This window comes from Bacillus rossius, chromosome 10 (assembly GCF_032445375.1).
Source record: "Bacillus rossius redtenbacheri isolate Brsri chromosome 10, Brsri_v3, whole genome shotgun sequence".
Lineage (NCBI taxonomy): Eukaryota > Metazoa > Arthropoda > Insecta > Phasmatodea > Bacillidae > Bacillus > Bacillus rossius.
Genome location: NC_086337.1, coordinates 14,543,438 through 14,557,170, shown reverse-complemented (window position 1 = coordinate 14,557,170; position 13,733 = coordinate 14,543,438).

Here is a 13,733-nt window from a genome sequence, read left to right as displayed (position 1 = left end):
AACGCTGTGATTCAAACCATGACAGCTCAGACACGTGGGAAGGAAAACATACACCTTTGACCGCATGGTATACAAAAAAAATTACACACATATTCGGGCTTGTATTTGTTTTCGTTATAAGGAATAATATCATCACCTGCTAAAGGACGTTGAAACCATCTTTATTTTCAATACATGTTACCAAGAGTGCTAGTTAACACACTTTACCTGCTAGATACCAGGAGTGACTGCATACACAAAGTATTCCAGAGCGCGCTCCCGCCATATTAGTTAATTTTTACCGGCTAGAGTATATGAATATATCATTAACAGACAGTCAACTGTCACGGTATCCATCTTGATATTTGGGTGCAATATTGGAAATTTGTAATTATTAAGCTATAAATTTAAAAAAAATCTAAAAAAAAAATTAAAAATAACTTGTAAAATTGATTATTATTTCTATCGATTCCTGCCCTTTGTTCGATTCCTCGATGCAAAACGGGTAATTTTAGGGGGAAAAAACTTTTAATCGATAAAATATGGCGAAAAATCCTAAAAGCAGTTTAATTTCCTAATCTACCAGCCTCCAGTCAGCCGATACGGCCACTATCTTGAAAATTCGTATTTATTGAACTAGTAATATGGAAAACACTCAAAAATCAGTAAAAAGAAGTAGTAAATGAATGTATGAACGAGGACAGGCTTTTAGCTGAAGAGCTGAACGACTTCTTGAATTGTGACATCACGGCGGCCATCTTGGACTCAGAAATTACTCAAAAGTGACTCAAAATAACTCAAAATTTCTAAAAATGTCCCTATTTCAAGGGAAAAAATTCTTTTCTTGATGAAAAATTTCCCGTTTTATTCCTCAAAAATTCAAAAATTAGGAATTCGAAAACCATCAAAACACTTTTGCCTTAGAAAGAACAAAAAATCCCTAGAGAGGCTTCAATTCCCCAACGACAATCCGCTCTAAGCCTCTGACGCCCATATTTGATGACATTGACCATAAAATACTAATTCTTTAATTTTTGACCAAAAAATAAAAAAAATAACAAATTGCTTACTTCAAATGTTTAGTTACTTAATCGATATCCGTCCTTGATTCGATACCCGACGAGAATAAAAATGTATTTACTAACAAAAAAAAACTAAAAAAATTTCTTAATAAAAATTCATATAAATTTATCACGTCACAACTGACATTTGGAATTAATACGTAACCGCTGCAATTTTCGTTACTGCCACCATCTTGAAAATCCGTATTTTTTATGCTAGAAAATCGGGAAAAATGTTAAAATTTATTTAAAAAAATTAATTACCTACTCAAATTTTAATAAAATATGTTTTAAAAAATCACTTACGTTATGGAGTTCTCTGTTCGAACCCTGTGAGGACCAAAAAAAATTGTGACCGATCCTTCCTCCACAGAAGCCGACGGCAGACTGACCTCCCACCACCAATGTCAAGGTATATATATCAACAGCTAGTATGACGTCATTTCCACCATCTTGTTTTCGTCTGCTGAAATACTCCATCTTATTTTCGTTTGCTAGAGTGCACTGTCGCCATTTTAGTTTAATTTTTACCCGCTAGAGTGCAGTAATAATTTATTATTACTGTGGCACCCACCATCTTGTCATTTTGGCACCATCTTTAAATTCGTAAATATTTAGCTAGGAATTCGGGAAAAATTCCAAATTAATTAAATTTAAATTTAAATGAATATACTGATTGATTCGATTAATTCCTGCCATTGGTTCGAGCCCTAGGCGATGCAAGAATTTCTAATTTTATGTAAAAATACTCTTATTCAATAAACCATGTTCAAAATCTTAAAAGGGGCTTACGTTCCACATATACCAGCCTCCTAAAAGCCGTTGTGACCACCATCTTGTAAATTTGTATTTATTTACGTAGAAATTCGGAAAAAAAATTTCTTACGTTATTTATTCCCACATTTTTGAAATTAAATTATTGTCATGTTACTCCTTAAAATATAGATTATATAAAATAGCTCTTTCCTGTACTTAATATACTTATCCATCTGCACAGATGTCTGCATTGCGGAAAATTAAATTAAATACTTCCTAGTGAATATATTCTCATATAAAATTAACAATGTTAAACAATCTGTATCTAGTCAGCGATAAACACACACTACGGCATGCCTTTGTTGTCAAAATTTTAAGTGAAAACTTCTATAGGAAGGTTTGGATAGGGAGATGTAAGTCGTCATGAACATAGTCACGTGACGTGATTTTTTTATATTTAAAGGATGAAACTTAATTTATTATATTTTTAAAGATACAAGTTTTTAATTTTATCTTTATTTTCCAAGGAAATTTTAACGTTATAGTATTGGATATTTTTAGCAGGTATTTAAGTTGAGGTTATGTTTTTTTTTCCTTTTGTTTATTTATTTACGATGTGAATTTCTTCAAATGTCAGGTTATTGATTTATTAGAGATAATGTTGATTATTTGTAGATGTAAGTTAATAATTTTTTATTCTTTCAATGAAAAAACTTCATTTCTTTTAGTTTTAAAGTTATTATTGGTAGGGGCCAAACTTATGGATTCGCGTCACCGACATGCTAGTGATATAATTCCAAAATCAATTTCTTGCGTACATTTGACGTAGAAATGATTTCATCTTACACATTTAAAAACAAAAAATTTAAGTTTTCACTTCTGTCGACAGTCCCCATGACTCTTACTTCTTTATATATATATATATATATATATATATATATATATATATATATACACGCGCATGCGCAGAACACTGCAACCCTCAGGCAGTTTGCTCGCAACAAGTTTGAGCAGTCAGTGGCATCGCCTCGAGTCTGTTAGCTGCAGTTTGGTTGCACCGCGTCGTACCGCGACTGACATTATGTGCATTGCTCGTATATAAACTACATATAAGTTACATGTTGATTCCTCAGCAGTTGTTAATCAGATCAAGTTGTTCTGCGCTTGCGCGAGGGGAGAATGGTCGCTAGGCAACTCGAGGAGGGGAAAGTACACAAACAACCAAGGGAAGGGGAAAGTCTCGAATCGGGTGTGACGTCATGGCCCGGCGGACTATCCAAAAGTTCGATAGGCTCCCAGTACCGCCAGCTCATCAGATATGAACGAAATATTATATATAGGTATCTGATATTTTATTGTGTCCATTTCTAAAGTAAAATCGTTTAAATTATTCACACATTTTTCTAACAATGGTAGAATATCAGCAATAATCAGATCCAGACAATTGCACGCGGAAAGACGCCGGTTATTAGCTAGTACCACCAAGTACTGTAGAACTCAGGTTACTATGGGTTCAAGGAAAAAAATATTTTTTTATTTATTTAATGAATGATATAAAACATTTTGAAACGATGGCTACATACGAATGCCTTATTCAAAACTGTATATCACATGATTTCATGCTCTCAGTAGATGCTAGGACTGACATAAAATTTTGCCTTTAAGTTCATCAAACACCCATTAAATAAATAAACAATTCAAATTTGTTAAATTATGAATTGATTTAAAATCATATTCAAAATCATGACAGAAAAAAATAATTAAGGATATTACTGCCTAAAGCATAATTCACACATACATCTGTCTCGGCGAGCAAGCAGTTCCTAAAGGACCGAATAAGCAATGTCATGTTGGCCAAAGCCGGGACCAACTCGTGGTTCACATTCCAGTAAGAGTCCAACTGAAACCCCAGCAAGGTGACAGATTGGCAGCGGTTATTGTAAACGTTGCGTTGTGCGAGGCTAAATGCAGATGCACATCGCGAAACGATAACGGCCCTCGGTGCACTAATGACGGTGAATAATAGCCCTCCACCTGCGCAGCATTTGCTTGTTTACATTTACATCAGAATAACAGGAAGCTATAAATAGCAGCGTGTTTTGTTTACACACTACCAAAAGTTAACTATTGGCATACGGCATTTGGTAGGAGTAATTTCTTGAATGGAACGGAAGTAGAATGGAACGGAAATGTGTTAATACGGTGCTACCATCTGTGTAAGTCTCTGAAATATCTAAAAAAAAAAAAATGGCGGGCCCAAATGATTCATCCGTATATATGGCTTTCGCAAACATCGCAGAATTTACACCGCTTGTAGGTATTAAAAATTAAACATTTGAATATTACAACTATATTTTAATACTTTATGTTAAAATTTATAGTCATAAAATTAAATAATGACAACTTAACAAATACGTTAACATGCTGGCATTACAATTGTGACAATCCTTAGTTAAAATTGAAATATAGAGCTAGCTCAACTTTTATCATAATGTAGAGACACAACTAATTGTTAGCCTTCATGTATTCGATATATGTATTTTTAATAAAATAATTTTCTGATTGAATTTTTTCTGTTTAATTTTAAATGTTGAATCAGCTAATAATGTTAATGTTTGTTTGATGGAAATTTTTACAGACTGATTTCTGTTGTTTAAGCAAAAAAACATTTATACATACATACGTATATTTAGAGCTATGATACGTGTTTAAAATGATTGGGTTGATATTGTTTTGATGCATTTATTGGACTGTAACTTTTAGTTTGAAAAATTCTAAAAAGATAGTGCCGCGATCATAATACTTATAAAACCAACAAAAAGTCAAAATATGTTTGTTTCAAAAGAATTTTTCCTGGTTAATAAATTGTAAGTATTATAGGCATTAATTTAAAGAATTCTACGTTAAATTCCGTGCCCGAGTTTCGTATTATAAGTTTATTTGCTACATGAGAACACACGAATTTGCTCATTATCGAGGTTATATGTTTACCTATCACTGGCGGGAGCCGAAAGACTAGCTCAAATTTTTTTCATTATGAAGTTGACCGTTAGTAAATATAACTGAATACAAAAAGACCGACGCTGTTTCAAATTGCACTTACATACGTTCCTCGGGTGGAAATCTTTAAATTTTTATTCATACTAGCGAGACACATGATTCAGCAAACGTGCATACATACAGCTTAAGCAGAAACGAAAACTGATATGTGCCAATCATTCATTGTCACATTAAATAAATAAACAATTTTTTATTGTGAGGGGTATTTAAATTATTAAATTCATAAGTAAAATTTATTTTTGGAACAAAATCATAATGACTACTGCTGCGTGGTTGTGTTTTGTGCCGCTTAAATCATAGTATTGTGTTTAGCCCAAGTTTACAAGTAATAACATTCAATTTGCTCCAGAAATCACATTCTTTTGACGTGATAACGTCTAATAAATCGATGAACGTCGGCTGCACGCACGAAAACGTGTCCCGTTACGCACATTGTCCCGTTACGTGGTGTACCGTTACGCTGTGTCCCGTTACGTGGTGTACCGTTACGCTGTGTCCCGTTACGCTCATTGTACGCTTGCGCCGCATCTATCTCTCTTACACTGGATTGGAACAACCATCGATTTTACTTTTCCGAGGCACATTAAACTTGAAACACTCCCATTCGTTTCCTACTTTTCCTATCATCGTCCTATCCTTAACAGAATAACACAGATTGGAAGAAGTTAAATAGCAAACATGTATAAAAGTTATAGTTAAAATAATCTCTTCGTTAAAGTAATAAACATATTTGAATTAATGAGTGCAAATAAAAGTAAATTTATCAATTAAATTGTAAGTTTCATTTCACTCCTTCTTTGTATCCATACAAAATAGTGATGATTCAATAAAAATGATTCAATTTTATTAATAAAATTATGCAATAATTTCATCAGTGTTTTGCTATGACGTTTTCACGTTAAACTATCGCCCGTAAACCGACTTTACAGACAACCAATTTTTTTACAAATAATCATAGATCGAAGTGAAAACATTAGATTAAAAATAAACTTAACTCATTCATTTGAGAAAAAAATTATTTTTAATAATAAATTGAGCTGTATCACAAAATTTACCTACCAAGTAGGCAGTCATTAATATGAAGAATTATTAAGTTTACTTATTTTATAATAATTTATGTTTCGCATTGACAGATGCGAGCGAGTCTTCTACAGTTTCTTAGTAGAGTTATAGAGTACTGAACTGTGATTTTTTTTTTGTAAATGGAACAATTTTTTCATGTGAAATTACATATATTTGTAAATTTGCACATTAACATGAAAACAACTGTATCACTATAAAATAGTGTTCACAGTAATACTGGGTTCAGATGCTTTGTGTTGTCCAGTTGCCTCCAATAGTTAAAGTTATTTGTAAACCGTTCCCTGAAGAGCTTACCAGCATTAACTGCGCACATTATAAGCATCATCATATATAATAAATTTCAAATATCGAATATTTGAATAACTTTGACGTGGTTTAGAAAAACTATGCTTGAATGAAATATCAGTTAAAATATAAAATTAGGCGCCAATTTTCTTAACAAATACTTATTATAAGTTCGAAAAAAATGTATTTCATAACCACAGGCATGTTTTGTACAAAGTTACAATATATTTATTGTAATATCACAAACTATTTCTTGGGCAACTGGATGTCGTTGTAATATCTTGTAAAAGCATACAGAAAGTTGTGTTCTGTGCGCCGCTCAGAGCCTCCGACACGTTGCTGGCTGACCGCTCTGCGCAGACACCCTGCTTGCGCCCCGCGGGACCAGCCAGAGAGAGAGAAAGAGAGAGATCGAGAGAGAAAGAGAGAGATCGAGAGAGAAAGAAAAATAAAGCGATAGAAAGAAAGAGAAAGAGAGAGAAAGAAAGAGAGAAAGAGAGAGAAAGTAAAAGAGAAAGAAAGAGAGAGAGGAAGAGAGAGATCGAGAGAGAAAGAAAGAGAAAGAGAGAAAGAGAGAGAAAGAAAAAGAGAAAGAAAGAGAGAAAGAGAGAGAGAAGAGAGAGATACTTGTCCGAGGGAACGAGCGGGCCTTGCGAACCGCGACGGACCGCCTGGCAGCCACGAGCGGGGCTCTGAAGGGCACAGCGCTGTGGTCGATGGGAGTTTGCGATGAGGAGGGGAGGGGGAGAGACGTGGCACAAGGTAGGGTCCGCACTGCAAGGCATTATGGGAGCGCAGGATTAATGTCAAGTAGCTGGGTCCTGGCCAGAAGCCGACAAACAGGGGTGTCCAAAGCGCGCGCCGCTTCCGAATGGCGTTATCATTAACACGCGAAGTAGCCAGTTAGTTTCATGTTTTGTGTTCTATTCGAACACCCGTTTGAAATTTTGGCAAGGCAGCCAAATTATTAAATTTTCATTGATTTCATGTTTAGGGCTGTTGTTCGTTATTTACGTATCACGGACTGATTTAATAAAGCTTCCTTCAGATGTTGCATTATCTTATTAATTATTAAGTTTATATCCTTTCTTCTTAAAAGAATATATGATTAAATATTTATTACAAACACCAGAACCAGATTAAAATGACATATTTCGCACAAAAATATCCAAAAGGTTTTTTTTGTTGCTTTTTTTGCATATTTAAAATTATTTTTATCTTCTATTTGAGTTAAGAATAACTTATTATATTCAAAATATTATATTGGCAATATTTGCACAAATAATTGTTCAAAACGTAGGCCTGCATTTAATCGTTTCCATACCTGTTTGGTACATAGTAGTTTTTTATAAATTGCATAAATGAAAATTTTTTGGCAATCTGTGATAAACAGTGTGAATTGACATAAAGAAAAATATCACGTTATTCGCAAAATTTTTGTAAAAAATTATTAATTATAAATTAGTTTTACGTAATATATTTTTAGATACTCTACAACAATACCTTAAAACATTGATCTAGGGCTTGAAACATTTACTCTATTTTGGTACACTTGATTTAAAATTTTAATATTCCAAAATCAAATAATTTTTTAAAGTAAATTTGAAATATTTTCTTAATAAATAAAATGTTATGAATACAGGTTGTTAACATTGAATGTACAAGCTATAGGCTTTTATGAAGTGAGATGTGAAATAAATTCCATCCGCTGAATTTATTAAATAATTTAAATAGACCAGTGAAGAAAAATAATCTAATTGGATATATGATGTTGATCTCTTGTTGCTGTTCTCCAGCGCGGAGTCTAATTATTAAACAAGACTGATGCGACACAAACTACATTAATGTTATAACTGACAAATGTGTCACTATGTCTTTATAGGTTCAATGCTCCATAAACAAGTTCCCCATACACGACGCCAAATATGGTAAGTTTTCAGATTCAGAATAACCGTTTCATAAAAGCGATGATTTATTTCAACGATTTAACAACAATATTTATTAAATTTTAGATGGCTCTGAAGTGTACATTCAAGCAATGTAATGCTCCAACTTGCATTAATGACCGCAAAGAACCTGCTTGCACACCAGGTCGAAGCAGACTCCTTACCCGTGATGCTCAAGAAATTAACTGCATGAAAGTAATGTGTCACTTGTGCAGAAGACATGAATGCTCATTCTATTAAAAGCACAGAGCGGTTTATGAGTGTTAGCAAAAAACAAACCAAACAGTGTAGCAAGGGTGCTATGCATTTAATCTATCCAAGGGAAAAGTTATTACTTTTAAGTATGATCAACAATAATCTTAGTTTTACTCCCAACAAATTTAACATACATTTTTTCTAGCACCATCAATATAAATTTGTATTTAGAGGCATTTAATAATTCTCAAAACGCGAAAATACAAACGTTCGCCAGTAGTGTAGCTTGGCCGGTCCGGAAACTGGGTCCTAGGTCCTGATGGTGTGATGGGGTTAAAGACCATTGTTTCACGTCACAGCGGGCAACTTGAATTACCTAAGCATGACTTCACAGTGCACATTTTTCGTTACACTGACAAGACGACCTTAAATCCACGCCCTACATAATGAACTCTGATGTCAACTCACTATTATGAATTGTGATGTCACGATGGCCATATTGTATGACCTTGACCTTTGACAACATCAGTCGCCATCTCGTAATATGCCATATAGAATTTACTCATAAGAACATCGAATGCCCCACTCCCAGAATGTTGCAAATTTTCGTTATGGTAGAATCATCCACCATTTTGATTCCACCATTATGACATCACATTGGTCATCTTGGATCTGACATCACAGACACGTTTTAAGAATATGACATGTCTGCAATATTGTTTTCGTCTGATGAAGGTCACCATATTGGATTACGTCATCGCCACCATCTTGTTTATTGTTCTTCTGGAGTCACCATTTTGGATACCGCCATCTTTGTTTCTGCTGTTTGTTCCTAGAGACTACCAGCATCGCCCTGTCTTATTTACATAAAGTCGATGTTCCATTACTTACCAATATTGTTATGACCCTTATCGACATAAAAAATTAAATTTTATTAATTATTATATGTTATTAAAAATACATCGGAAACATGGTGATTATAACCAACACAGCTTAGACCTTTGGATTGGAAAAAATACGCCTTTGACACACGGCCATCGAGATATTCACCAGACCGAGAATTAAATAAGGTAAATAAAAATAACACATATTCGGAATTGTATGTTTTTAATTCAACGGAATAATAGTATCACCTGTTTGAGGCTGAACAACCATTATTTTTTTTCAATACTCGACACAAGAAGCTCTAGTGAACACATCGTCTGCTAGAGGGAGCTGTTGCAATCTGGTTTTCAATATTCAGAACCAGTATCGTTAGTGTTACGTAGTGCACACATAATCTGCTAGAGAGCGCTGCACTATGCAACTGATAGAGTGCATAAATACTTATTACTATGGCATCCACCATCTTCTCGACCATCTTGGCGCCATCTTGAAAATCTGTAACTTTAACATAGAAATTCGGTAAAAATGTCTAAAATTATCAAAAAATATTATTAAATTAGTGATTGATTCGTACGATCTTAGTCCTTGGTTCGATCCTTGATCGACAAAAATATTATTTTTAGGTAAAAAAAAACTTAAATTTACAATAAAAGTGAATGGTTCCTAGAATTAAAAAAATTACACAAGGCATTTCAAAATTTCTACAAGTATAAATTAAATAGATTACTAACGTTTCTCGATTTATACATTCTCTTTAGAGTATGAAGCGGGTCCTTTGCATGCCTTGGCATGTGTTTTCTGGGCAGTTCCACATAATAGTCGATTAATCAGGCACGTCCAGTCAGTGGCTTTCAAAGCCAAATTTTGGCCTCGCATGTCCAGTGGGTGGCCAGGCATGTCCAGTAAATGGCCAGGCATGTAATCGGTGGCCAAACCCATTCCATTTTTGGTGAGGCATGTCCAAATGTTAACTAGTCATGTTCAGTCGGCTGGCCAGGTCCAACCAGTCGATTGGCCAGGCAAATTCAGTCGGTTGGTCAGGCAAACTTGAACATAACAGTTGGTGGCAAGGCACGCCCAATCTGCCGCCAAGTACTGCTATTCAGTGGTCAGGCAAGTAATCGGTGGCCAGGCCCATTCAGTTTGCTGCCAGGCATGTCCAGTCAGAGGCCAGGCACACCCAGGCTTTGGCAAGGCAATAGGTTGGCCAGACACAGCTAGCAGGTTGGCCAGGCACAACTAGTAGACTGGCTAAGTATGTCCATTTGGTGGTCAGGCACATACACCCAGTAGCCAAGCGACCTTATTTTCGATACTTCGCGGACATTTTGAACAGGTTATATACAATGTCAGACGTGTAAGCTAAGCATCTCCTAACCAAGAGGTCTAATTTGTCAATACTTCAGGATAACTTTCAATAAAGTTACGTAGAACGTCAGGCATGTAGGACAAACGACTTCGAACCAAGAGACCTTCTTCGTCAATACTCGGCGTACGTTTCAACAAGAACATGTACAATGTCAGGTGTATAAACCAACCATCTCCCAACCACAAGGCCATCTTTCTTTGAAAATTGTTATTTATTTCAATAATATGTCATATTTTAAACAGACAAGACACGAGTCTTCGACCTGTCGGACCTACATTATCAACAGATTCTATTACAAAAAAATATAGCAAATAACTAAGTTTTTTACGCCTATTATAACCAAGAATCCCTGAAAAATGCTTTACGCTTACAACAGTACCAAGAGATGCTGAACCATTAAGTCATCAGTCTGAAGTACAAACTTGTTGATGCACAAGAAATATAAAGGACACACAATGGACACAAAATCATCGATAAGGACACACGCTGGTCACACTTCGACAGAAAGGACACTCATTCGACATAAAAGACACACACTGGACACATATTCGACAAAAAGGACACAAGTTAGACAAAAATAACTCACACTGGACACACATTCGAGATAAAGGACACACATTTGGACATACATTCGTCAAAGTGGCACACAACGGACGCAAATCACACAGCACAACAGATCACATAATTAGAGTGCGGTACAGTACGAAAAACGAAGGATGTAATAAATTCGAGCCAAGCACTAAAATGATTACCAAATTTAAATCAGAATATGTATATAATAATTATAATAGTGTCAATTTCATGTCGCTTCTGTCATGATAAATATAGTTGTATTGATTTTATTGTTGTTTTATTCCAGTTAACAGTGTTGGTATTAGTACAATGATTCTAGTAAACGTCACATAATTTTATTTTAACTTATGGGCCAGGTCATGTACAATGCCAGGCGTATAGATCAAGTCTATACGAAACAAGATGACTTATTTTTTCGATACTTGGCATCCCTCAAAAAAAGTAATGACCTATTTCAAGCAGACACGAATCTTCGAGCTGTCATACCCCTTTGTATGGATATAATATAATGCAAGACCAAGAGGTTTTGATTAATTAAATATTCAGTCCTACGTGCATTTAACGGAAAGGATGCAGCTTCAGACGAAAATTCAACTCTGTACGATACGATCTTATCAGATGGATAAGATCTTATTACAGGAATATGGCACAAGGATACGGCACACGGATAAGATCTCATCACAGGGATTCGATCTTGCCACAGGGATACGACTGGTAGGATACTATAGGATACTACGAGAACTCAGTCTTAGTAAGAAATCAGATTAAAAGAAATAAAAAATATATATTTTTCAATTTTATACATAGGCAGGTAAAAAAGGTCATTATTGTATGTAGTCTGCATTTCTTAGTGCTTTGAATATGGTAACTACTTCGTTGAGGTGAAAATAATTTCCTTCACTAATCAAATCAAATAGAAGTTTTAACCTTACGACTAATATGTTAGAATCATCCCTTGTCTTGTAATCAATCTCTTCTGCTGCTTTCATCTTCCTTGTATGTTTATTATTAATATTTTTAAGATCCCAGAAGTCTTCCGTTTTACCACAATCCTCAAAGTCACTGTCGTCATCGTCCCAGTGACCATCATAAGTTTGAACTGCGAACTGCTAGCAAACACGTATACACGGGAACTGCTAGCAAGCATATAGACACGCGAACTGCTAGAAAGCACGTAGACAAGCGAACATGGACATCTGTGACGCTAGAATATTCGTTGAACTTCTTTTTTTCTCTGTCGTTTTGTTCTGTGGTTTTATTCATGTGTAGAGTATGTTTTGTTTGTTGTCTCAAGCTTGTCGATAAGAAAACTTTTCTCTAACTTGACATTGTGACTGTATTATTGACACACAAAGTGGGCTGGAGACACAGAGTACCAAGACGTAGACATGCAGTGCAGTTATATGTTAGCCGAGCGAGGAGTGCATCGACTCGCCACCTGGAGGACAAGGTTCTTATGTCGGTTCAACCGTGTCGAGTCTTTTTGGGTTACCAGTGTCTGGGGTATTCAGAATCGTAAACGATTTTCAGAACCGGTAATTTTGGCACTAGTCTTCAACGGAACCGAGAATTCCCGGTACTTTCGGAAATAGGTGGTTTATTTTTATTAATGGTGCAGCAATCGGTGATTGAAGTAGTAATACTCATAGTTAGTTTTGAACGATTGCACAATTTTTAGTGACCAAAAGTAGATATACATCTGTGCTGTAATTTTTTATTGCAAAATGTATCTACTAACGTGAACAAATCACTTTATTCTCAGCCTTACTCTCAATCTTTAACATTGTAAGAAAAACTTTTAAACAAATAATAGTTTAACGTATGCAAAACCACAGAATTACTGACTTGATGTAAGTTTTTGGACATACGCCATTGCTAAGAACTTTTTCTGTTGAAGAAAAACTAATAAATAAAATAAATAAATAAAAATAAAATAAAAATACTCAAAAAAAGATACAAAAAACACACAAAATTAAGCAAACAATTGCTGTTGTCAACAAGGATATGAACACCACAAAATATTCCGAAACAGGAATATTTTGTGGTGTTCATATCCTTGTTGACAACAGCAATTGTTTGCTTAATTTTGTGTGTTTTTTGTATCTTTTTTTGAGTATTTTTATTTTATTTTTATTTATTTATTTTATTTATTAGTTTTTCTTCAACAGAAAAAGTTCTTAGCAATGGCGTATGTCCAAAAACTTACATCAAGTCATGCACTCCCATTGCACAAATCTTTTAAACACAGAATTACTGACTTAAATAACATTTCTTCTCTTCATAACAAACTTAAAAGAAAGTGATCGTTACACCAGGAACACTGGGTGACAGCCACAGGCACATCACTCACTCCCCTCACTCCCCTCACCAGCATGGTCGCCGCCAGAGGAGAGCAGCTCATGCAAGTAGCGAAAACTAAATATTATGCTGTCGATGGCGAGCCAAAAGTACCGAAAAAACAAGGAATCTATTCTGAATTCCTGGTTCTTTTACTATATAAAAAGTACCGGGATTTCCCTTTACTTTCGGGACCGGGATTTC